Genomic DNA, 25,720 nt, shown 5'->3' with positions numbered 1-25,720 from the left:
GGGCAACCTCCGAGGTGGTGGCGGCGAGCCGAGTACCCACCCCTGCAGAGGGGAAAAGTGAACGGCAGAAGGCCGATATGTCGACCCCTGGGGTAAGCACATTACCAATGTCATCGATATGGGATCTGTCTGACATTCCTGCCTCGGGTGTCCCAGGGGGGCAGCTGAGTGATGGGAGTTCCTCTCCAGCATCGTCCTTGTTTACTGTAGATTCGGATGCGGGGGGGTATGAGAGCTCCAGCGGGGTCTCTGGCGTAGCCGGAGAGTGTGGTTTTTAAGTTGAACATCGTGAGCGTATTCCAAGACATCTACGCACACACTCAATGATGGCGGACCTTTCATGTCTCACTTTTAACGTAAGAAGCATCGAGAGCAAAGTGAGACGGGCTGCCCTGTTCAACTACTTAACCATTTTTGCTGCTTCCGTATTCTTCCTGCAGGAATGCGGCATCCCGCACAAATCCCAATACAAAAAGTACGAGAAGGATTGGGTACATGGGCCATCAGTCTGGTCTGGATCTAACGAATCCAGATCAGCAGGGGTCGCCATTCTTTTTAAAGGGAACGTTTTTATTGAAAATTTTTATGAAATTTTACCAGGCAGAATTTTATTGGTCAGAGCTTTTATCAACGGTATTAAATGTCAGTTTTTAAATTTTTACGGTTCTCCGGAAAAGAAGGTGAGAGCAGAAATGTTGGAGATTTTACCCCTTTTTATTAACAGTTCTTATCCCCTTATTTTAGCTGGAGATTTTAATTGTGTTTTAAGGGGGGAACGCCGGTTCTCTAACTCCGTAAGCAGGAACTACGATAAAACCTCCAATATGCTGAAGAACCTCGTCACAGACCACCTGCTTATGGATGTTTTTAAGACCTGTAACCCGCTTTTACCTGAAGAGGCCGGCGTGACCTGGAGCAACACCACCTGCAGCTCCAGGATCGATTTTATCTTCTGCTCTCACCAGGTACAACCTTTTAGATCTGATGTTTTTAATAATACCCTCTCTGACCACAAGGTTTTATTTTTTAAAGCAAACCTTGGAGAAAGAAGGAGAACCAGTAATGCCTGGAAGATGAACGTGTCCCTTCTACAAGATCCGCAGATTTTATCTGATTTTATTACTTTTTTTAAAGAATGCAGACGGGTAAGAGATCCCAACATTCCCACCAGCCAGTGGTGGGAAAAGATGAAAATCAAGATCAAGGACTATTTTATCCAGGTTGGGATCTCCAGAGCCAAAGAAAAACGGGCTTTTTATTCCAATCTAAATACCCGTCTGCAGACCCTGTACAAGATGAAAGAGCACGGTATAGAGGTAACTAAGGAAGTAATGGACGCCAAGAAAGATATCGCCAAATGCCTGGAGCAGAGAGGTAAAGAAATAATATTCCGTTCTAGAGTCAAGCACCTCGAAGAGAATGAGACCTGCTCCAGGTATTTTTTTAAGAAAGTTACCGAGAGAAAATGTATTTTAAATGAACTCGATGGAATTACCGACGTACAGGGTCTTTTAGGAAAAGTACATGGTTTTTATGCGGATCTTTTTAACACTAAAAGTGTGGATATAAGTTTTATGGAAGACTCATTAAAGGAGATCACGGATGTTTTAGACCCTGTCTCCCAGAGCCTTTTATTACGTGATATTTCGGAGCAGGAGATTTTAGATACCATCCGTAGTTTTAAACCAGGCAAGGTGCCTGGTCCGGACGGTATACCCATCGAGTTTTATGTCACGTTTTACGGAATTTTAAAAGAGGATTTTTATTCTCTTTTTAGCGAGATTTTTAATTCCAAGAGCCTCCCAGGGTCATGGCGGAAGGGTGAGGTGTCTCTGTTATACAAGAAAGGGGATAAGACTGATATAAAAAACTGGAGACCCATCACCCTTCTAAACGCCGATTATAAGATCATGGCTAAAATCTGCGCCAACAGACTTAAAGAAATCATACATAAAATTATACACACCAATCAAGTCTGTGGCGTCCCTGGGAGGGCTATACACGAAAATCTTAACCTTTTAAAAGACTGCATCAGCGACACGAAGTCGAGGCATGGCAAAATGGCCATTTTATCCATAGATTTCGAGAAGGCCTTCGACAGAGTGTCGCATTTTTATCTTTTTAAGGTTTTAGAGAAGATGGGTATACCGGAAGGCTTTTTACTGTCTCTAAGAGCCTTTTATGATAACTGCACCAGCAAGATTTTAGTAAACGGTTTTAAGACGCAGGATGTCCTTTTAAAATCCGGGGTGAAGCAGGGGTGTCCCTTGTCCCCACTACTTTTTATCTGTGCACTGGAGCCTCTTTTATGCGCCATAAGGAAAGACAAGCAAGTTCGTGGAGTCCCCCTACCGGGTGGGGGGGGTATCGAGGCCAAAGTAGTGGGGTACATGGATGATGTCGCTGTGCTGTGCAGGGACACCCTCTCAATTCAGAAAACCTTGAGGCAAATTCAGTATTTTTGTTGCTCCTCCGGTTTTAAGGTAAATTTTAATAAAAGCAACATTTTAAATATAGGAGATATGCTTTTAGCGGACATTCCTGTTCCTGTTTCTGAATCAGTGCAGATTTTAGGTGTCTCCTTTAATGAGTCAAACAATGGTTTTACCAGTTGGGACTTGGTGGCACAAAAAATAAACAAAAAACTGTGTATGTGGAGCATGCGGCAGCTGACGCTGGAGGGGAAGGTTTTAATTACAAAGATGATTATTTTACCGATTTTACTATACCTCAGTTTGGTGTTTCCCCCTCCAGACCGGCTGCTAAAGAAAATCACAAAAGCATGCTTCACCTTCCTATGGAACTCCAAGATGGAAAAACTTAGACGAGAAATAGTTTTAAAACCCAAACCCATGGGGGGGAAGGATTTCCCTGATTTTAAGGCTTTTCTTTTAACTAAGTTTTTTAGTATGTGTTTGAATGCTGTTTTTAAGAGTCATTATTGGTCTTACTTCGTCCGTTTTAATACAGGTTATTTTATGCGTAGACATAGGTGGTTTTCCACAGTTTTAAACTCCCCCTATTCTTTTAACCTGACAGACGAGTACAAGATTTTAGCAAAAACGGTGATTTTATATGATCTGAGTGGTAAGACCGTACAATATCTTTTAAATAGTAAAAAAACATATAAGGACATAAAGGAAAGTGGTTTTATGGCGCCTGCAGGGAATTTTAATGAAGAAAAAACAAAACAAATATGGAGAATGGTGAATGATAATTCTCTTTTTAATTCCCAGAAGGACCTTGCCTGGAGCTGCGTTCACGAGTGTCTTCCATGCCGGGCATTCCAGCATAGAAGAGGGCTGACCAACTCTGCCGCATGCCCAAGACCAGGATGCCGAGATGACGAGACGATACAACACCTGATGTGGACCTGTTACTTCGCCCAACTTATATGGACTAAAATAAGCCCTCTTCTACGTAAAATCACCCGGATTAAAGAGCTAAAGATGGAGACCGTGCTGTACGGATGCCTGGAGTGCCCCACATGGACCGAGAGGATAATGGCATGGAAGACCATCAACTGCGTGAAGGCGGCTCTATGGAAGGCCCGAAACATTTTACTGTTTAAACATGAGATTTTAACAGTGCAGGACGTTTTATCTATTGGTTTTAGCGAGATGTATGATTATTTTATAATAGATAAAAAGAACTTTCCGATTTTATCCAGAAAATGGCTTTTAAGTGAGTGGAGTTCCATATTGTGATGCCACCAAGTGCCCATTTTATGTGTATGTATATCTGTATTTTTAAAGAGTTTTTGTTTTAGAACATTTTAGGTTTTAAAATGTTTCTAAAGTGCATTTATTGGGTAAAACTCTTGATGTTTCAATAAAGTCACCCCACTAGTTGGGGATGTCAACTCAAAAAAAATCTGTTCTTATCAGTTTAATATCTGATACGTCCCCTATCTGGGGACCATATATTAAATGGATTTTTAGAACAGGGAGCTGGAAAAAGAGCTTGCTCTGTCCACTCCACGCATTGACCTGGTATTGCAGTACCTCCAGGACCGGTGCACCCCCTTTCCTACAGCAGTTTCCAAAAGCAGAAAAACAAAACTGACGAGCAAGAGGTGCAGCGCAGCTGTGGCGGCTGCTGCTACCACCACCCAAGCACTTTGATTGACACTCAGCCCGTCTGCTCGCAACATTGTATCCACTGAGCAGCTGCGTCTGCCAGAGTGTGCACAGCACAGGTACAACTGGAAGCAAAACAACACACACACCAGTTCATATGGCAGCCGCACTCTATAGTTCGTACCTACCGCTGCGCTAATAGCCAAGTTGGAAACATCGGGCAGGCACAGCGTATCCTGGCAGCCTGCGTCTGTATGCTTCACGTATTCGGGTCATGGGTGTATGTGCAGGGGGCCCGGAGCCCCAGGGGGCCCATAAAGTCTCTCTTCCCCACATTGTAAACCAATGCTATCAATGAAGCTTTATAGTTTGGGGGCCCAGTTCCAGACTTTGTACTCGGGCCCCGCAGCTTCAAGTTACACCTCCAGATCAGGATAATGCTAGGCCATTCCAACCAGCCTGTGTGTGTGACCTGCAGTCGCTGGTAGTCGAAAAGCGGCCGGCCCCGGATGCGCGCTTCAGAGTGGACAGACAGCAGCGGACCCCCAATCACACAGGCCCAAGGCTTGCTATGTAGCACGGAATACCTCATTGGACTGCAGCACTCCACGCGGGCTGAGATACACGCTCCACGTGGGATGGGCAGTATTCGTCCATGAAGATCCAGGCCAACGTTTAGAGATGGAGCAACACTCGGGGAGCAAAGAACTCCAACGAACGGACGTCTACTTTACAAGGATGTATTGCTTTATTCAATGCATGGACACAGAAACAGTTCAACCGCTCGATTACAGACCGCAGTCAATACAGTAAAGAAAGAAATGTGTCTGTTTAATGTAAACTTGCATGGAGCTCGTTTGTCAGCCACTGACTGACTGAATGCTGAAACGTGGTCTAACGTTACATGCACCACCAGGGATAAGGCCTTGCCTATAAGCATTCCCCAGCTGGCAAAAACGGAACCTCCCTGCCTATTCCTCACCATGGAAGAACGGAACCTACCTTTTTTTAAAAAAAAGAAAGCCACAGCAGCAGCCAACTAGATTTTGGTAGGCCGCTGTCTCCCCCTTGTGTGCTGCATAAAAAATGCACTCCACTAAAAATAACAATGATCCACGAAATAGAGCGTATGGAGAGAACGAGGCTTCTAGATGAGCCGTCAGGCTATGATAAATTGTATCACACCTGGGCGATATGGATAGATGCCCGGAGCTCACCCCTATTTACCAAGTGGTTACAGACAGGGACATGTGAGTAACACGTTTAAACCACAATTGTAAAGAGAAACAACAATTCCGGAGCCCGCCCCCCCCCCCCCTTTTTGTTTTATTTTCTCTTTCTCCCGTGTCATAGATACCTACCCTCCCTTACCACTCCCCCCCCCCCTTACCCTCCCCTCATTCCCCTGTTTGTAGACCTTATAAAATATCACAGACAAACATGATATAGTTCAACTCGAAATTGATTTATTAAGTTTCATTGTCAAAGTTATTTTTACATTGCTTTGAGATAAGGCAAAAGTTTCCCCCCCTCCATGAAACCAATAAAACCTATATTGAATAAAATAAAAATGATGCAGTTACCGGTAGTTCTGCAGCTTCTTGGTGGAAATAAAGACCATCTCCCGTCTCCCAGCTGCAGCAGAGACTGACTGAAATGGCTGCCAAGCCCGGTATTAATGCTTCTAAATTGATGACATCACAAAGGAGTGACATCGTCAGCCTTCCAAACACCTGGCTCAATTGCATACAGTATGTATGTATGTATGCATGTATGTGAGTCTATCTATCTATCTATCTATCTATCTATCTTTATTAATTATGTAGAATATAGATATGGATTATTTCTAATTTACAGATTTTGTAGATATAGATTAAAGATAGATTTAAGATTGTATGTGTGTGTGTATATGTGTGTATGTGTGTGTGTGTGTGTGTGTGTGTGTGTGTGTGTATGTATGTATGTATGTATGTATGTGTATATATATATATATATAATGTATATATGTAAAAAAAATATAAAATCTGTAGGTATGTATGTATGTATGGCGGGCGGGCAAAAAAGGCCTGCTGTATGTTTTTAAGTTCTTCGGATGACCATGCCGCTCTAATATTCTCCTTACTAGGGTCTACTAATGCTGGCCCAGGGGAAGGCAATAAAGCCCTATGGGGCCGAAGCCAATTTCCCTTATTTTAGGTAAAAAGTTTCCATCCGTCCCTACTCGAAATGCGGCTGGCCGAAGAGATCCCTCCAACCGACCGGCCGACGCACCTTCAGAGACAAACTAGTGCTTGCTTCTAGTGTCATCGCCGGCTTAACCCTCGTTTGTAGGGAGCTGACGAGTCCTGCAGCAGCAGGCTCTGCAAGCCTAGGATGCGTGAGCACGGTGCAAGAGGAAGGACTGAGGGTGTGAGGCTGGGCGCGGTTGAGAAGGCGTGGGGCGGGGCTATGGAAAGTTTTAATAGCTCTCCCAGCTGCCTGGGTGCATTGTGGGTGCGCCCAGAGTGCTGGCTGAGCGTGTTGCCTCAAGCCTTGGAAGTGGAGTTGGGCGGACCGGGCTACAGGTGAAACCCATTTCGGGTTATCGCTTCTCGGCCTTTTGGCTAAGATCAAGTGTAGTATCTGTTCTTATCAGTTTAATATCTGATACGTCCCCTATCTGGGGACCATATATTAAATGGATTTTTAGAACAGGGAGCTGGAAAAAGAGCTTGCTCTGTCCACTCCACGCATTGACCTGGTATTGCAGTACCTCCAGGACCGGTGCACCCCCTTTCCTACAGCAGTTTCCAAAAGCAGAAAAACAAAACTGACGAGCAAGAGGTGCAGCGCAGCTGTGGCGGCTGCTGCTACCACCACCCAAGCACTTTGATTGACACTCAGCCCGTCTGCTCGCAACATTGTATCCACTGAGCAGCTGCGTCTGCCAGAGTGTGCACAGCACAGGTACAACTGGAAGCAAAACAACACACACACCAGTTCATATGGCAGCCGCACTCTATAGTTCGTACCTACCGCTGCGCTAATAGCCAAGTTGGAAACATCGGGCAGGCACAGCGTATCCTGGCAGCCTGCGTCTGTATGCTTCACGTATTCGGGTCATGGGTGTATGTGCAGGGGGCCCGGAGCCCCAGGGGGCCCATAAAGTCTCTCTTCCCCACATTGTAAACCAATGCTATCAATGAAGCTTTATAGTTTGGGGGCCCAGTTCCAGACTTTGTACTCGGGCCCCGCAGCTTCAAGTTACACCTCCAGATCAGGATAATGCTAGGCCATTCCAACCAGCCTGTGTGTGTGACCTGCAGTCGCTGGTAGTCGAAAAGCGGCCGGCCCCGGATGCGCGCTTCAGAGTGGACAGACAGCAGCGGACCCCCAATCACACAGGCCCAAGGCTTGCTATGTAGCACGGAATACCTCATTGGACTGCAGCACTCCACGCGGGCTGAGATACACGCTCCACGTGGGATGGGCAGTATTCGTCCATGAAGATCCAGGCCAACGTTTAGAGATGGAGCAACACTCGGGGAGCAAAGAACTCCAACGAACGGACGTCTACTTTACAAGGATGTATTGCTTTATTCAATGCATGGACACAGAAACAGTTCAACCGCTCGATTACAGACCGCAGTCAATACAGTAAAGAAAGAAATGTGTCTGTTTAATGTAAACTTGCATGGAGCTCGTTTGTCAGCCACTGACTGACTGAATGCTGAAACGTGGTCTAACGTTACATGCACCACCAGGGATAAGGCCTTGCCTATAAGCATTCCCCAGCTGGCAAAAACGGAACCTCCCTGCCTATTCCTCACCATGGAAGAACGGAACCTACCTTTTTTTAAAAAAAAGAAAGCCACAGCAGCAGCCAACTAGATTTTGGTAGGCCGCTGTCTCCCCCTTGTGTGCTGCATAAAAAATGCACTCCACTAAAAATAACAATGATCCACGAAATAGAGCGTATGGAGAGAACGAGGCTTCTAGATGAGCCGTCAGGCTATGATAAATTGTATCACACCTGGGCGATATGGATAGATGCCCGGAGCTCACCCCTATTTACCAAGTGGTTACAGACAGGGACATGTGAGTAACACGTTTAAACCACAATTGTAAAGAGAAACAACAATTCCGGAGCCCGCCCCCCCCCCCCCCCTTTTTGTTTTATTTTCTCTTTCTCCCGTGTCATAGATACCTACCCCCCCTTACCACTCCCCCCCCCCCCTTACCCTCCCCTCATTCCCCTGTTTGTAGACCTTATAAAATATCACAGACAAACATGATATAGTTCAACTCGAAATTGATTTATTAAGTTTCATTGTCAAAGTTATTTTTACATTGCTTTGAGATAAGGCAAAAGTTTCCCCCCCTCCATGAAACCAATAAAACCTATATTGAATAAAATAAAAATGATGCAGTTACCGGTAGTTCTGCAGCTTCTTGGTGGAAATAAAGACCATCTCCCGTCTCCCAGCTGCAGCAGAGACTGACTGAAATGGCTGCCAAGCCCGGTATTAATGCTTCTAAATTGATGACATCACAAAGGAGTGACATCGTCAGCCTTCCAAACACCTGGCTCAATTGCATACAGTATGTATGTATGTATGCATGTATGTGAGTCTATCTATCTATCTATCTATCTATCTATCTATCTATCTATCTATCTATCTATCTATCTATCTTTATTAATTATGTAGAATATAGATATGGATTATTTCTAATTTACAGATTTTGTAGATATAGATTAAAGATAGATTTAAGATTGTATGTGTGTGTGTATATGTGTGTATGTGTGTGTGTGTGTGTGTGTGTGTGTGTGTGTGTATGTATGTATGTATGTATGTATGTATGTATATATATATATATAATGTATATATGTAAAAAAAATATAAAATCTGTAGTTATATATGTATGTATGTATGTATGTATGTATGGCGGGCGGGCAAAAAAGGCCTGCTGTATGTTTTTAAGTTCTTCGGATGACCATGCCGCTCTAATATTCTCCTTACTAGGGTCTACTAATGCTGGCCCAGGGGAAGGCAATAAAGCCCTATGGGGCCGAAGCCAATTTCCCTTATTTTAGGTAAAAAGTTTCCATCCGTCCCTACTCGAAATGCGGCTGGCCGAAGAGATCCCTCCAACCGACCGGCCGACGCACCTTCAGAGACAAACTAGTGCTTGCTTCTAGTGTCATCGCCGGCTTAACCCTCGTTTGTAGGGAGCTGACGAGTCCTGCAGCAGCAGGCTCTGCAAGCCTAGGATGCGTGAGCACGGTGCAAGAGGAAGGACTGAGGGTGTGAGGCTGGGCGCGGTTGAGAAGGCGTGGGGCGGGGCTATGGAAAGTTTTAATAGCTCTCCCAGCTGCCTGGGTGCATTGTGGGTGCGCCCAGAGTGCTGGCTGAGCGTGTTGCCTCAAGCCTTGGAAGTGGAGTTGGGCGGACCGGGCTACAGGTGAAACCCATTTCGGGTTATCGCTTCTCGGCCTTTTGGCTAAGATCAAGTGTAGTATCTGTTCTTATCAGTTTAATATCTGATACGTCCCCTATCTGGGGACCATATATTAAATGGATTTTTAGAACAGGGAGCTGGAAAAAGAGCTTGCTCTGTCCACTCCACGCATTGACCTGGTATTGCAGTACCTCCAGGACCGGTGCACCCCCTTTCCTACAGCAGTTTCCAAAAGCAGAAAAACAAAACTGACGAGCAAGAGGTGCAGCGCAGCTGTGGCGGCTGCTGCTACCACCACCCAAGCACTTTGATTGACACTCAGCCCGTCTGCTCGCAACATTGTATCCACTGAGCAGCTGCGTCTGCCAGAGTGTGCACAGCACAGGTACAACTGGAAGCAAAACAACACACACACCAGTTCATATGGCAGCCGCACTCTATAGTTCGTACCTACCGCTGCGCTAATAGCCAAGTTGGAAACATCGGGCAGGCACAGCGTATCCTGGCAGCCTGCGTCTGTATGCTTCACGTATTCGGGTCATGGGTGTATGTGCAGGGGGCCCGGAGCCCCAGGGGGCCCATAAAGTCTCTCTTCCCCACATTGTAAACCAATGCTATCAATGAAGCTTTATAGTTTGGGGGCCCAGTTCCAGACTTTGTACTCGGGCCCCGCAGCTTCAAGTTACACCTCCAGATCAGGATAATGCTAGGCCATTCCAACCAGCCTGTGTGTGTGACCTGCAGTCGCTGGTAGTCGAAAAGCGGCCGGCCCCGGATGCGCGCTTCAGAGTGGACAGACAGCAGCGGACCCCCAATCACACAGGCCCAAGGCTTGCTATGTAGCACGGAATACCTCATTGGACTGCAGCACTCCACGCGGGCTGAGATACACGCTCCACGTGGGATGGGCAGTATTCGTCCATGAAGATCCAGGCCAACGTTTAGAGATGGAGCAACACTCGGGGAGCAAAGAACTCCAACGAACGGACGTCTACTTTACAAGGATGTATTGCTTTATTCAATGCATGGACACAGAAACAGTTCAACCGCTCGATTACAGACCGCAGTCAATACAGTAAAGAAAGAAATGTGTCTGTTTAATGTAAACTTGCATGGAGCTCGTTTGTCAGCCACTGACTGACTGAATGCTGAAACGTGGTCTAACGTTACATGCACCACCAGGGATAAGGCCTTGCCTATAAGCATTCCCCAGCTGGCAAAAACGGAACCTCCCTGCCTATTCCTCACCATGGAAGAACGGAACCTACCTTTTTTTAAAAAAAAGAAAGCCACAGCAGCAGCCAACTAGATTTTGGTAGGCCGCTGTCTCCCCCTTGTGTGCTGCATAAAAAATGCACTCCACTAAAAATAACAATGATCCACGAAATAGAGCGTATGGAGAGAACGAGGCTTCTAGATGAGCCGTCAGGCTATGATAAATTGTATCACACCTGGGCGATATGGATAGATGCCCGGAGCTCACCCCTATTTACCAAGTGGTTACAGACAGGGACATGTGAGTAACACGTTTAAACCACAATTGTAAAGAGAAACAACAATTCCGGAGCCCGCCCCCCCCCCCCCCCTTTTTGTTTTATTTTCTCTTTCTCCCGTGTCATAGATACCTACCCCCCCTTACCACTCCCCCCCCCCCCTTACCCTCCCCTCATTCCCCTGTTTGTAGACCTTATAAAATATCACAGACAAACATGATATAGTTCAACTCGAAATTGATTTATTAAGTTTCATTGTCAAAGTTATTTTTACATTGCTTTGAGATAAGGCAAAAGTTTCCCCCCCTCCATGAAACCAATAAAACCTATATTGAATAAAATAAAAATGATGCAGTTACCGGTAGTTCTGCAGCTTCTTGGTGGAAATAAAGACCATCTCCCGTCTCCCAGCTGCAGCAGAGACTGACTGAAATGGCTGCCAAGCCCGGTATTAATGCTTCTAAATTGATGACATCACAAAGGAGTGACATCGTCAGCCTTCCAAACACCTGGCTCAATTGCATACAGTATGTATGTATGTATGCATGTATGTGAGTCTATCTATCTATCTATCTATCTATCTATCTATCTATCTATCTATCTTTATTAATTATGTAGAATATAGATATGGATTATTTCTAATTTACAGATTTTGTAGATATAGATTAAAGATAGATTTAAGATTGTATGTGTGTGTGTATATGTGTGTATGTGTGTGTGTGTGTGTGTGTGTGTGTGTGTGTATGTATGTATGTATGTATGTATGTATGTATATATATATATATAATGTATATATGTAAAAAAAATATAAAATCTGTAGTTATATATGTATGTATGTATGTATGTATGTATGGCGGGCGGGCAAAAAAGGCCTGCTGTATGTTTTTAAGTTCTTCGGATGACCATGCCGCTCTAATATTCTCCTTACTAGGGTCTACTAATGCTGGCCCAGGGGAAGGCAATAAAGCCCTATGGGGCCGAAGCCAATTTCCCTTATTTTAGGTAAAAAGTTTCCATCCGTCCCTACTCGAAATGCGGCTGGCCGAAGAGATCCCTCCAACCGACCGGCCGACGCACCTTCAGAGACAAACTAGTGCTTGCTTCTAGTGTCATCGCCGGCTTAACCCTCGTTTGTAGGGAGCTGACGAGTCCTGCAGCAGCAGGCTCTGCAAGCCTAGGATGCGTGAGCACGGTGCAAGAGGAAGGACTGAGGGTGTGAGGCTGGGCGCGGTTGAGAAGGCGTGGGGCGGGGCTATGGAAAGTTTTAATAGCTCTCCCAGCTGCCTGGGTGCATTGTGGGTGCGCCCAGAGTGCTGGCTGAGCGTGTTGCCTCAAGCCTTGGAAGTGGAGTTGGGCGGACCGGGCTACAGGTGAAACCCATTTCGGGTTATCGCTTCTCGGCCTTTTGGCTAAGATCAAGTGTAGTATCTGTTCTTATCAGTTTAATATCTGATACGTCCCCTATCTGGGGACCATATATTAAATGGATTTTTAGAACAGGGAGCTGGAAAAAGAGCTTGCTCTGTCCACTTCACGCATTGACCTGGTATTGCAGTACCTCCAGGACCGGTGCACCCCCTTTCCTACAGCAGTTTCCAAAAGCAGAAAAACAAAACTGACGAGCAAGAGGTGCAGCGCAGCTGTGGCGGCTGCTGCTACCACCACCCAAGCACTTTGATTGACACTCAGCCCGTCTGCTCGCAACATTGTATCCACTGAGCAGCTGCGTCTGCCAGAGTGTGCACAGCACAGGTACAACTGGAAGCAAAACAACACACACACCAGTTCATATGGCAGCCGCACTCTATAGTTCGTACCTACCGCTGCGCTAATAGCCAAGTTGGAAACATCGGGCAGGCACAGCGTATCCTGGCAGCCTGCGTCTGTATGCTTCACGTATTCGGGTCATGGGTGTATGTGCAGGGGGCCCGGAGCCCCAGGGGGCCCATAAAGTCTCTCTTCCCCACATTGTAAACCAATGCTATCAATGAAGCTTTATAGTTTGGGGGCCCAGTTCCAGACTTTGTACTCGGGCCCCGCAGCTTCAAGTTACACCTCCAGATCAGGATAATGCTAGGCCATTCCAACCAGCCTGTGTGTGTGACCTGCAGTCGCTGGTAGTCGAAAAGCGGCCGGCCCCGGATGCGCGCTTCAGAGTGGACAGACAGCAGCGGACCCCCAATCACACAGGCCCAAGGCTTGCTATGTAGCACGGAATACCTCATTGGACTGCAGCACTCCACGCGGGCTGAGATACACGCTCCACGTGGGATGGGCAGTATTCGTCCATGAAGATCCAGGCCAACGTTTAGAGATGGAGCAACACTCGGGGAGCAAAGAACTCCAACGAACGGACGTCTACTTTACAAGGATGTATTGCTTTATTCAATGCATGGACACAGAAACAGTTCAACCGCTCGATTACAGACCGCAGTCAATACAGTAAAGAAAGAAATGTGTCTGTTTAATGTAAACTTGCATGGAGCTCGTTTGTCAGCCACTGACTGACTGAATGCTGAAACGTGGTCTAACGTTACATGCACCACCAGGGATAAGGCCTTGCCTATAAGCATTCCCCAGCTGGCAAAAACGGAACCTCCCTGCCTATTCCTCACCATGGAAGAACGGAACCTACCTTTTTTTAAAAAAAGAAAGCCACAGCAGCAGCCAACTAGATTTTGGTAGGCCGCTGTCTCCCCCTTGTGTGCTGCATAAAAAATGCACTCCACTAAAAATAACAATGATCCACGAAATAGAGCGTATGGAGAGAACGAGGCTTCTAGATGAGCCGTCAGGCTATGATAAATTGTATCACACCTGGGCGATATGGATAGATGCCCGGAGCTCACCCCTATTTACCAAGTGGTTACAGACAGGGACATGTGAGTAACACGTTTAAACCACAATTGTAAAGAGAAACAACAATTCCGGAGCCCGCCCCCCCCCCCCTTTTTGTTTTATTTTCTCTTTCTCCCGTGTCATAGATACCTACCCCCCCTTACCACTCCCCCCCCCCCCTTACCCTCCCCTCATTCCCCTGTTTGTAGACCTTATAAAATATCACAGACAAACATGATATAGTTCAACTCGAAATTGATTTATTAAGTTTCATTGTCAAAGTTATTTTTACATTGCTTTGAGATAAGGCAAAAGTTTCCCCCCCTCCATGAAACCAATAAAACCTATATTGAATAAAATAAAAATGATGCAGTTACCGGTAGTTCTGCAGCTTCTTGGTGGAAATAAAGACCATCTCCCGTCTCCCAGCTGCAGCAGAGACTGACTGAAATGGCTGCCAAGCCCGGTATTAATGCTTCTAAATTGATGACATCACAAAGGAGTGACATCGTCAGCCTTCCAAACACCTGGCTCAATTGCATACAGTATGTATGTATGTATGCATGTATGTGAGTCTATCTATCTATCTATCTATCTATCTATCTATCTATCTATCTATCTTTATTAATTATGTAGAATATAGATATGGATTATTTCTAATTTACAGATTTTGTAGATATAGATTAAAGATAGATTTAAGATTGTATGTGTGTGTGTATATGTGTGTATGTGTGTGTGTGTGTGTGTGTGTGTGTGTGTGTGTATGTATGTATGTATGTATGTATGTATGTATATATATATATATAATGTATATATGTAAAAAAAATATAAAATCTGTAGGTATGTATGTATGTATGGCGGGCGGGCAAAAAAGGCCTGCTGTATGTTTTTAAGTTCTTCGGATGACCATGCCGCTCTAATATTCTCCTTACTAGGGTCTACTAATGCTGGCCCAGGGGAAGGCAATAAAGCCCTATGGGGCCGAAGCCAATTTCCCTTATTTTAGGTAAAAAGTTTCCATCCGTCCCTACTCGAAATGCGGCTGGCCGAAGAGATCCCTCCAACCGACCGGCCGACGCACCTTCAGAGACAAACTAGTGCTTGCTTCTAGTGTCATCGCCGGCTTAACCCTCGTTTGTAGGGAGCTGACGAGTCCTGCAGCAGCAGGCTCTGCAAGCCTAGGATGCGTGAGCACGGTGCAAGAGGAAGGACTGAGGGTGTGAGGCTGGGCGCGGTTGAGAAGGCGTGGGGCGGGGCTATGGAAAGTTTTAATAGCTCTCCCAGCTGCCTGGGTGCATTGTGGGTGCGCCCAGAGTGCTGGCTGAGCGTGTTGCCTCAAGCCTTGGAAGTGGAGTTGGGCGGACCGGGCTACAGGTGAAACCCATTTCGGGTTATCGCTTCTCGGCCTTTTGGCTAAGATCAAGTGTAGTATCTGTTCTTATCAGTTTAATATCTGATACGTCCCCTATCTGGGGACCATATATTAAATGGATTTTTAGAACAGGGAGCTGGAAAAAGAGCTTGCTCTGTCCACTCCACGCATTGACCTGGTATTGCAGTACCTCCAGGACCGGTGCACCCCCTTTCCTACAGCAGTTTCCAAAAGCAGAAAAACAAAACTGACGAGCAAGAGGTGCAGCGCAGCTGTGGCGGCTGCTGCTACCACCACCCAAGCACTTTGATTGACACTCAGCCCGTCTGCTCGCAACACTGTATCCACTGAGCAGCTGCGTCTGCCAGAGTGTGCACAGCACAGGTACAACTGGAAGCAAAACAACACACACACCAGTTCATATGGCAGCCGCACTCTATAGTTCGTACCTACCGCTGCGCTAATAGCCAAGTTGGAAACATCGGGCAGGCACAGCGTATCCTGGCAGCCTGCGTCTGTATGCTTCACGTATTCGGGTCATGGGTGTATGTGCAGGGGGCCCGGAGCCCCAGGGGGCCCATAAAGTCTCTCTTCCCCACATTGTAAACCAATGCTATCAATGAAGCTTTTAGTTTGGGGGCCCAGTTCCAGACTTTGTACTCGGGCCCCGCAGCTTCAAGTTACACCTCCAGATCAGGATAATGCTAGGCCATTCCAACCAGCCTGTGTGTGTGACCTGCAGTCGCTGGTAGTCGAAAAGCGGCCGGCCCCGGATGCGCGCTTCAGAGTGGACAGACAGCAGCGGACCCCCAATCACACAGGCCCAAGGCTTGCTATGTAGCACGGAATACCTCATTGGACTGCAGCACTCCACGCGGGCTGAGATACACGCTCCACGTGGGATGGGCAGTATTCGTCCATGAAGATCCAGGCCAACGTTTAGAGATGGAGCAACACTCGGGGAGCAAAGAACTCCAACGAACGGACGTCTACTTTACAAGGATGTATTGCTTTATTCAATGCATGGACACAGAAACAGTTCAACCGCTCGATTACAGACCGCAGTCAATACAGTAAAGAAAGAAATGTGTCTGTTTAATGTAAACTTGCATGGAGCTCGTTTGTCAGCCACTGACTGACTGAATGCTGAAACGTGGTCTAACGTTACATGCACCACCAGGGATAAGGCCTTGCCTATAAGCATTCCCCAGCTGGCAAAAACGGAACCTCCCTGCCTATTCCTCACCATGGAAGAACGGAACCTACCTTTTTTTAAAAAAAAGAAAGCCACAGCAGCAGCCAACTAGATTTTGGTAGGCCGCTGTCTCCCCCTTGTGTGCTGCATAAAAAATGCACTCCACTAAAAATAACAATGATCCACGAAATAGAGCGTATGGAGAGAACGAGGCTTCTAGATGAGCCGTCAGGCTATGATAAATTGTATCACACCTGGGCGATATGGATAGATGCCCGGAGCTCACCCCTATTTACCAAGTGGTTACAGACAGGGACATGTGAGTAACACGTTTAAACCACAATTGTAAAGAGAAACAACAATTCCGGAGCCCGCCCCCCCCCCCCCCCTTTTTGTTTTATTTTCTCTTTCTCCCGTGTCATAGATACCTACCCTCCCTTACCACTCCCCCCCCCCCTTACCCTCCCCTCATTCCCCTGTTTGTAGACCTTATAAAATATCACAGACAAACATGATATAGTTCAACTCGAAATTGATTTATTAAGTTTCATTGTCAAAGTTATTTTTACATTGCTTTGAGATAAGGCAAAAGTTTCCCCCCCTCCATGAAACCAATAAAACCTATATTGAATAAAATAAAAATGATGCAGTTACCGGTAGTTCTGCAGCTTCTTGGTGGAAATAAAGACCATCTCCCGTCTCCCAGCTGCAGCAGAGACTGACTGAAATGGCTGCCAAGCCCGGTATTAATGCTTCTAAATTGATGACATCACAAAGGAGTGACATCGTCAGCCTTCCAAACACCTGGCTCAATTGCATACAGTATGTATGTATGTATGCATGTATGTGAGTCTATCTATCTATCTATCTATCTATCTATCTATCTATCTATCTATCTATCTTTATTAATTATGTAGAATATAGATATGGATTATTTCTAATTTACAGATTTTGTAGATATAGATTAAAGATAGATTTAAGATTGTATGTGTGTGTGTATATGTGTGTATGTGTGTGTGTGTGTGTGTGTGTGTGTGTGTGTGTGTATGTATGTATGTATGTATGTATATATATATATATAATGTATATATGTAAAAAAAATATAAAATCTGTAGGTATGTATGTATGTATGGCGGGCGGGCAAAAAAGGCCTGCTGTATGTTTTTAAGTTCTTCGGATGACCATGCCGCTCTAATATTCTCCTTACTAGGGTCTACTAATGCTGGCCCAGGGGAAGGCAATAAAGCCCTATGGGGCCGAAGCCAATTTCCCTTATTTTAGGTAAAAAGTTTCCATCCGTCCCTACTCGAAATGCGGCTGGCCGAAGAGATCCCTCCAACCGACCGGCCGACGCACCTTCAGAGACAAACTAGTGCTTGCTTCTAGTGTCATCGCCGGCTTAACCCTCGTTTGTAGGGAGCTGACGAGTCCTGCAGCAGCAGGCTCTGCAAGCCTAGGATGCGTGAGCACGGTGCAAGAGGAAGGACTGAGGGTGTGAGGCTGGGCGCGGTTGAGAAGGCGTGGGGCGGGGCTATGGAAAGTTTTCATAGCTCTCCCAGCTGCCTGGGTGCATTGTGGGTGCGCCCAGAGTGCTGGCTGAGCGTGTTGCCTCAAGCCTTGGAAGTGGAGTTGGGCGGACCGGGCTACAGGTGAAACCCATTTCGGGTTATCGCTTCTCGGCCTTTTGGCTAAGATCAAGTGTAGTATCTGTTCTTATCAGTTTAATATCTGATACGTCCCCTATCTGGGGACCATATATTAAATGGATTTTTAGAACAGGGAGCTGGAAAAAGAGCTTGCTCTGTCCACTCCACGCATTGACCTGGTATTGCAGTACCTCCAGGACCGGTGCACCCCCTTTCCTACAGCAGTTTCCAAAAGCAGAAAAACAAAACTGACGAGCAAGAGGTGCAGCGCAGCTGTGGCGGCTGCTGCTACCACCACCCAAGCACTTTGATTGACACTCAGCCCGTCTGCTCGCAACATTGTATCCACTGAGCAGCTGCGTCTGCCAGAGTGTGCACAGCACAGGTACAACTGGAAGCAAAACAACACACACACCAGTTCATATGGCAGCCGCACTCTATAGTTCGTACCTACCGCTGCGCTAATAGCCAAGTTGGAAACATCGGGCAGGCACAGCGTATCCTGGCAGCCTGCGTCTGTATGCTTCACGTATTCGGGTCATGGGTGTATGTGCAGGGGGCCCGGAGCCCCAGGGGGCCCATAAAGTCTCTCTTCCCCACATTGTAAACCAATGCTATCAATGAAGCTTTATAGTTTGGGGGCCCAGTTCCAGACTTTGTACTCGGGCCCCGCAGCTTCAAGTTACACCTCCAGATCAGGATAATGCTAGGCCATTCCAACCAGCCTGTGTGTGTGACCTGCAGTCGCTGGTAGTCGAAAAGCGGCCGGCCCCGGATGCGCGCTTCAGAGTGGACAGACAGCAGCGGACCCCCAATCACACAGGCCCAAGGCTTGCTATGTAGCACGGAATACCTCATTGGACTGCAGCACTCCACGCGGGCTGAGATACACGCTCCACGTGGGATGGGCAGTATTCGTCCATGAAGATCCAGGCCAACGTTTAGAGATGGAGCAACACTCGGGGAGCAAAGAACTCCAACGAACGGACGTCTACTTTACAAGGATGTATTGCTTTATTCAATGCATGGACACAGAAACAGTTCAACCGCTCGATTACAGACCGCAGTCAATACAGTAAAGAAAGAAATGTGTCTGTTTAATGTAAACTTGCATGGAGCTCGTTTGTCAGCCACTGACTGACTGAATGCTGAAACGTGGTCTAACGTTACATGCACCACCAGGGATAAGGCCTTGCCTATAAGCATTCCCCAGCTGGCAAAAACGGAACCTCCCTGCCTATTCCTCACCATGGAAGAACGGAACCTACCTTTTTTTAAAAAAAAGAAAGCCACAGCAGCAGCCAACTAGATTTTGGTAGGCCGCTGTCTCCCCCTTGTGTGCTGCATAAAAAATGCACTCCACTAAAAATAACAATGATCCACGAAATAGAGCGTATGGAGAGAACGAGGCTTCTAGATGAGCCGTCAGGCTATGATAAATTGTATCACACCTGGGCGATATGGATAGATGCCCGGAGCTCACCCCTATTTACCAAGTGGTTACAGACAGGGACATGTGAGTAACACGTTTAAACCACAATTGTAAAGAGAAACAACAATTCCGGAGCCCGCCCCCCCCCCCCCCCTTTTTGTTTTATTTTCTCTTTCTCCCGTGTCATAGATACCTACCCTCCCTTACCACTCCCCCCCCCCCTTACCCTCCCCTCATTCCCCTGTTTGTAGACCTTATAAAATATCACAGACAAACATGATATAGTTCAACTCGAAATTGATTTATTAAGTTTCATTGTCAAAGTTATTTTTACATTGCTTTGAGATAAGGCAAAAGTTTCCCCCCCTCCATGAAACCAATAAAACCTATATTGAATAAAATAAAAATGATGCAGTTACCGGTAGTTCTGCAGCTTCTTGGTGGAAATAAAGACCATCTCCCGTCTCCCAGCTGCAGCAGAGACTGACTGAAATGGCTGCCAAGCCCGGTATTAATGCTTCTAAATTGATGACATCACAAAGGAGTGACATCGTCAGCCTTCCAAACACCTGGCTCAATTGCATACAGTATGTATGTATGTATGCATGTATGTGAGTCTATCTATCTATCTATCTATCTATCTATCTATCTATCTATCTATCTTTATTAATTATGTAGAATATAGATATGGATTATTTCTAATTTACAGATTTTGTAGATATAGATTAAAGATAGATTTAAGATTGTATGTGTGTGTGTATATGTGTGTATGTGTGTGTGTGTGTGTGTGTATGTATGTATGTATGTATGTATATATATATATATATATATAATGTATATATGTAAAAAAAATATAAAATCTGTAGGTATGTATGTATGTATGGCGGGCGGGCAAAAAAGGCCTGCTGTATGTTTTTAAGTTCTTCGGATGACCATGCCGCTCTAATATTCTCCTTACTAGGGTCTACTAATGCTGGCCCAGGGGAAGGCAATAAAGCCCTATGGGGCCGAAGCCAATTTCCCTTATTTTAGGTAAAAAGTTTCCATCCGTCCCTACTCGAAATGCGGCTGGCCGAAGAGATCCCTCCAACCGACCGGCCGACGCACCTTCAGAGACAAACTAGTGCTTGCTTCTAGTGTCATCGCCGGCTTAACCCTCGTTTGTAGGGAGCTGACGAGTCCTGCAGCAGCAGGCTCTGCAAGCCTAGGATGCGTGAGCACGGTGCAAGAGGAAGGACTGAGGGTGTGAGGCTGGGCGCGGTTGAGAAGGCGTGGGGCGGGGCTATGGAAAGTTCTACTAGCTCTCCCAGCTGCCTGGGTGCATTGTGGGTGCGCCCAGAGTGCTGGCTGAGCGTGTTGCCTCAAGCCTTGGAAGTGGAGTTGGGCGGACCGGGCTACAGGTGAAACCCATTTCGGGTTATCGCTTCTCGGCCTTTTGGCTAAGATCAAGTGTAGTATCTGTTCTTATCAGTTTAATATCTGATACGTCCCCTATCTGGGGACCATATATTAAATGGATTTTTAGAACAGGGAGCTGGAAAAAGAGCTTGCTCTGTCCACTCCACGCATTGACCTGGTATTGCAGTACCTCCAGGACCGGTGCACCCCCTTTCCTACAGCAGTTTCCAAAAGCAGAAAAACAAAACTGACGAGCAAGAGGTGCAGCGCAGCTGTGGCGGCTGCTGCTACCACCACCCAAGCACTTTGATTGACACTCAGCCCGTCTGCTCGCAACATTGTATCCACTGAGCAGCTGCGTCTGCCAGAGTGTGCACAGCACAGGTACAACTGGAAGCAAAACAACACACACACCAGTTCATATGGCAGCCGCACTCTATAGTTCGTACCTACCGCTGCGCTAATAGCCAAGTTGGAAACATCGGGCAGGCACAGCGTATCCTGGCAGCCTGCGTCTGTATGCTTCACGTATTCGGGTCATGGGTGTATGTGCAGGGGGCCCGGAGCCCCAGGGGGCCCATAAAGTCTCTCTTCCCCACATTGTAAACCAATGCTATCAATGAAGCTTTATAGTTTGGGGGCCCAGTTCCAGACTTTGTACTCGGGCCCCGCAGCTTCAAGTTACACCTCCAGATCAGGATAATGCTAGGCCATTCCAACCAGCCTGTGTGTGTGACCTGCAGTCGCTGGTAGTCGAAAAGCGGCCGGCCCCGGATGCGCGCTTCAGAGTGGACAGACAGCAGCGGACCCCCAATCACACAGGCCCAAGGCTTGCTATGTAGCACGGAATACCTCATTGGACTGCAGCACTCCACGCGGGCTGAGATACACGCTCCACGTGGGATGGGCAGTATTCGTCCATGAAGATCCAGGCCAACGTTTAGAGATGGAGCAACACTCGGGGAGCAAAGAACTCCAACGAACGGACGTCTACTTTACAAGGATGTATTGCTTTATTCAATGCATGGACACAGAAACAGTTCAACCGCTCGATTACAGACCGCAGTCAATACAGTAAAGAAAGAAATGTGTCTGTTTAATGTAAACTTGCATGGAGCTCGTTTGTCAGCCACTGACTGACTGAATGCTGAAACGTGGTCTAACGTTACATGCACCACCAGGGATAAGGCCTTGCCTATAAGCATTCCCCAGCTGGCAAAAACGGAACCTCCCTGCCTATTCCTCACCATGGAAGAACGGAACCTACCTTTTTTTAAAAAAAAGAAAGCCACAGCAGCAGCCAACTAGATTTTGGTAGGCCGCTGTCTCCCCCTTGTGTGCTGCATAAAAAATGCACTCCACTAAAAATAACAATGATCCACGAAATAGAGCGTATGGAGAGAACGAGGCTTCTAGATGAGCCGTCAGGCTATGATAAATTGTATCACACCTGGGCGATATGGATAGATGCCCGGAGCTCACCCCTATTTACCAAGTGGTTACAGACAGGGACATGTGAGTAACACGTTTAAACCACAATTGTAAAGAGAAACAACAATTCCGGAGCCCGCCCCCCCCCCCCCCCCTTTTTGTTTTATTTTCTCTTTCTCCCGTGTCATAGATACCTACCCTCCCTTACCACTCCCCCCCCCCTTACCCTCCCCTCATTCCCCTGTTTGTAGACCTTATAAAATATCACAGACAAACATGATATAGTTCAACTCGAAATTGATTTATTAAGTTTCATTGTCAAAGTTATTTTTACATTGCTTTGAGATAAGGCAAAAGTTTCCCCCCCTCCATGAAACCAATAAAACCTATATTGAATAAAATAAAAATGATGCAGTTACCGGTAGTTCTGCAGCTTCTTGGTGGAAATAAAGACCATCTCCCGTCTCCCAGCTGCAGCAGAGACTGACTGAAATGGCTGCCAAGCCCGGTATTAATGCTTCTAAATTGATGACATCACAAAGGAGTGACATCGTCAGCCTTCCAAACACCTGGCTCAATTGCATACAGTATGTATGTATGTATGCATGTATGTGAGTCTATCTATCTATCTATCTATCTATCTATCTATCTATCTATCTATCTATCTTTATTAATTATGTAGAATATAGATATGGATTATTTCTAATTTACAGATTTTGTAGATATAGATTAAAGATAGATTTAAGATTGTATGTGTGTGTGTATATGTGTGTATGTGTGTGTGTGTGTGTGTGTGTGTATGTATGTATGTATGTATGTATGTATGTATATATATATATATATAATGTATATATGTAAAAAAAATATAAAATCTGTAGGTATGTATGTATGTATGGCGGGCGGGCAAAAAAGGCCTGCTGTATGTTTTTAAGTTCTTCGGATGACCATGCCGCTCTAATATTCTCCTTACTAGGGTCTACTAATGCTGGCCCAGGGGAAGGCAATAAAGCCCTATGGGGCCGAAGCCAATTTCCCTTATTTTAGGTAAAAAGTTTCCATCCGTCCCTACTCGAAATGCGGCTGGCCGAAGAGATCCCTCCAACCGACCGGCCGACGCACCTTCAGAGACAAACTAGTGCTTGCTTCTAGTGTCATCGCCGGCTTAACCCTCGTTTGTAGGGAGCTGACGAGTCCTGCAGCAGCAGGCTCTGCAAGCCTAGGATGCGTGAGCACGGTGCAAGAGGAAGGACTGAGGGTGTGAGGCTGGGCGCGGTTGAGAAGGCGTGGGGCGGGGCTATGGAAAGTTCTACTAGCTCTCCCAGCTGCCTGGGTGCATTGTGGGTGCGCCCAGAGTGCTGGCTGAGCGTGTTGCCTCAAGCCTTGGAAGTGGAGTTGGGCGGACCGGGCTACAGGTGAAACCCATTTCGGGTTATCGCTTCTCGGCCTTTTGGCTCAGATCAAGTGTAAGGCTCGGTCTGTGCTGGAGGAGCGATCTGGGTGCGCCCAGTTTTTTTGCTTGGAGCGGCATCTTTTTCCTGTGGTTTTTGGACCGACAGCTGACCCCTGAAAATGTTTGGCATGAAGAATTCCATACGCTTTGAAGTTGCGCCAGGAGATTACAACAAGAACACTGTCGTCTTTATCGTCAGAGATATTCTCCTGGAGAAGATGAAGGTTCCTAAAGCAGCCATCTACAGCGTGCAGGACTTTCCACGGCAGGGTATGTACGATGTGACTTTTACAGAGGAACATATCTGCCTAAATGTTTATGAATGGCTCAGAAAGCACAAGGACATTGACTTGTTGGATGGAGTTAGGATCACTCCGTTGTTTGGCATCCACGAAAAGCCAGTTTTGGTGCATGTCTACAACCCCTTCACTGAGGTTGAACTAGTTAAAAGCTTTTTAAGAAGATATTGCGACCAGGTGAGGGGTGGAGACAAGCAGATGAACATTTTAGGCATATTCAACTGCAAGTACAAGTTCTATTGCAGATTTAGACAGAGTGCAGACAGCATTGGAGGTGTGAAGCACCCACCGGCCAACTTCACAATTGCTGGACATAGAGGCTATTTGTCTTATCCGGGGCAACCCACTTACTGCCGCAATTGCTTCGAGTTTGGGCATGTAAAAACTGAATGCACGAAAGGGCAAGTATGCAGAAACTGCCAGGAAGAGGGTCATCACGCTGGTAATTGCCCGCAACCAAAGCGGTGTGACTTTTGTGGCTCTAGCGATCATATGTTTAAAGATTGCACTGCGAGCATAAGGCCCAGAATGGGAGGAGAGAGGGAAGAGGTGCCAGAGCAGGAGAGAGCTGGTAAATCTCCTGGCATACAGAGGAAGGTTGAAAACCCCAAAAGTGTGCAGGCTGAAGCTGCAGGGCCTGCTGAGGTATCTGGAGCCGTAGGGGCCCCAAAAGTGTCTGAGGTTCCAAAAACGTCTGAGACTGCAAAATTGTCTGAGGCCACAAAAACTGAAACTGCAAAAATATCTTGGGCTGCAGTGGCTGCTAAGGCACCTGTGGAGGCTGGAGTGTCTGGAGCTGCTAGGGCACCAGTGGTTGCTAAAGTGTCCAAAGCAACTAAAATGTCCAGAGCAACTAAAGCGCCGGTGGCAAGTAAAACGCCTGTAGTTTCCAAACCACCTGAGGTCGTTAAAGTGTCTGAGGCAGCAGAAATGCCTGAAGCTGTGGAGGTATCTGAGGCCCAGGTGTCTAAGATAATTAGACACCTGGAGGAAGTAATTGAAGGGGTGGAGAGTCCAGTACATCCCTCAGACCCAGAGAACATTGCAAGCTTCTCCTCACCAGAGACTTCCCTGTGTAAGAGGGAGGGTGGTGGGGATTCTGAAAGCTCAAGTGATGAAGAGTTCGCAAAAGTGGTGGGGGACTCTGCTAAAAAACGAAAGTGTGAGAGGAGTAAAGAAAAACCCATGGAAACCGGCGACCCGCTGGAAAAAGTGGCGCAGGACCTTGTCCTTACTACTGATAGTGGTGAAGACTTATAAATGAATCTTTGCATAGGGTACTCACCCTGATGTATTTAAGCAGTATGAAAATGAGGATGTAATATGGGTTTTACCATTTGCTCACAAAATGTCCGGGTGTTTACCAGTAGGGCCAGGAGGACGGCCATACTGAGTTTTCTCAGACAGGAGAATGCGGATGTGTACTGTCTGCAAGAATGTGGGATTACTGGTGATATAAAGCCTGATGAATGGCCTTGTGGGACATGTATATGGTCTGGCAGTAAAACCAACAGAAATGATGGGGTAGGCATATTGCTTAAGTCGGGGGAGGTGCAGCTAGACAGCTACACAGTAATTGAGGTGGGGAGGTGTCTGTCAGCGGTACTGATATATAAAAACACGAAGTTTTTGTTAGTTAATATTTATG

At 46.5% G+C, this 25,720-nt stretch overlaps 6 non-coding genes and 1 pseudogene across 6 annotated transcripts; all 7 read left to right on the top strand.

Annotated features, from left to right (window-relative positions):
- Positions 1-3,845: 3,845 nt before the first annotated feature.
- On the top strand, positions 3,846-4,026 carry LOC136599558 (U2 spliceosomal RNA; annotated as a pseudogene).
- Positions 4,027-6,662: 2,636 nt separating this feature from the next.
- Positions 6,663-6,853, top strand: LOC136599571 (U2 spliceosomal RNA). The gene has a single exon (XR_010789111.1). It is a non-coding gene; the product is annotated as a U2 spliceosomal RNA (small nuclear RNA).
- A 2,687-nt stretch (positions 6,854-9,540) lies between these two features.
- Positions 9,541-9,731, top strand: LOC136599569 (U2 spliceosomal RNA). The gene has a single exon (XR_010789109.1). It is a non-coding gene; the product is annotated as a U2 spliceosomal RNA (small nuclear RNA).
- Positions 9,732-12,400: 2,669 nt separating this feature from the next.
- Positions 12,401-12,591, top strand: LOC136599527 (U2 spliceosomal RNA). Its single transcript, XR_010789076.1, has one exon. It is a non-coding gene; the product is annotated as a U2 spliceosomal RNA (small nuclear RNA).
- A 2,651-nt stretch (positions 12,592-15,242) lies between these two features.
- On the top strand, positions 15,243-15,433 carry LOC136599567 (U2 spliceosomal RNA). The gene has a single exon (XR_010789108.1). It is a non-coding gene; the product is annotated as a U2 spliceosomal RNA (small nuclear RNA).
- A 2,651-nt stretch (positions 15,434-18,084) lies between these two features.
- LOC136599555 (U2 spliceosomal RNA) lies at positions 18,085-18,275 on the top strand. The gene has a single exon (XR_010789101.1). It is a non-coding gene; the product is annotated as a U2 spliceosomal RNA (small nuclear RNA).
- A 2,638-nt stretch (positions 18,276-20,913) lies between these two features.
- Positions 20,914-21,104, top strand: LOC136599543 (U2 spliceosomal RNA). Its single transcript, XR_010789090.1, has one exon. It is a non-coding gene; the product is annotated as a U2 spliceosomal RNA (small nuclear RNA).
- The last annotated feature ends 4,616 nt before the right edge of the window (positions 21,105-25,720 follow it).

Source organism: Eleutherodactylus coqui, unplaced genomic scaffold (assembly GCF_035609145.1).
Source record: "Eleutherodactylus coqui strain aEleCoq1 unplaced genomic scaffold, aEleCoq1.hap1 HAP1_SCAFFOLD_101, whole genome shotgun sequence".
Lineage (NCBI taxonomy): Eukaryota > Metazoa > Chordata > Amphibia > Anura > Eleutherodactylidae > Eleutherodactylus > Eleutherodactylus coqui.
This window is presented reverse-complemented; position numbering and strand designations above follow the sequence as displayed.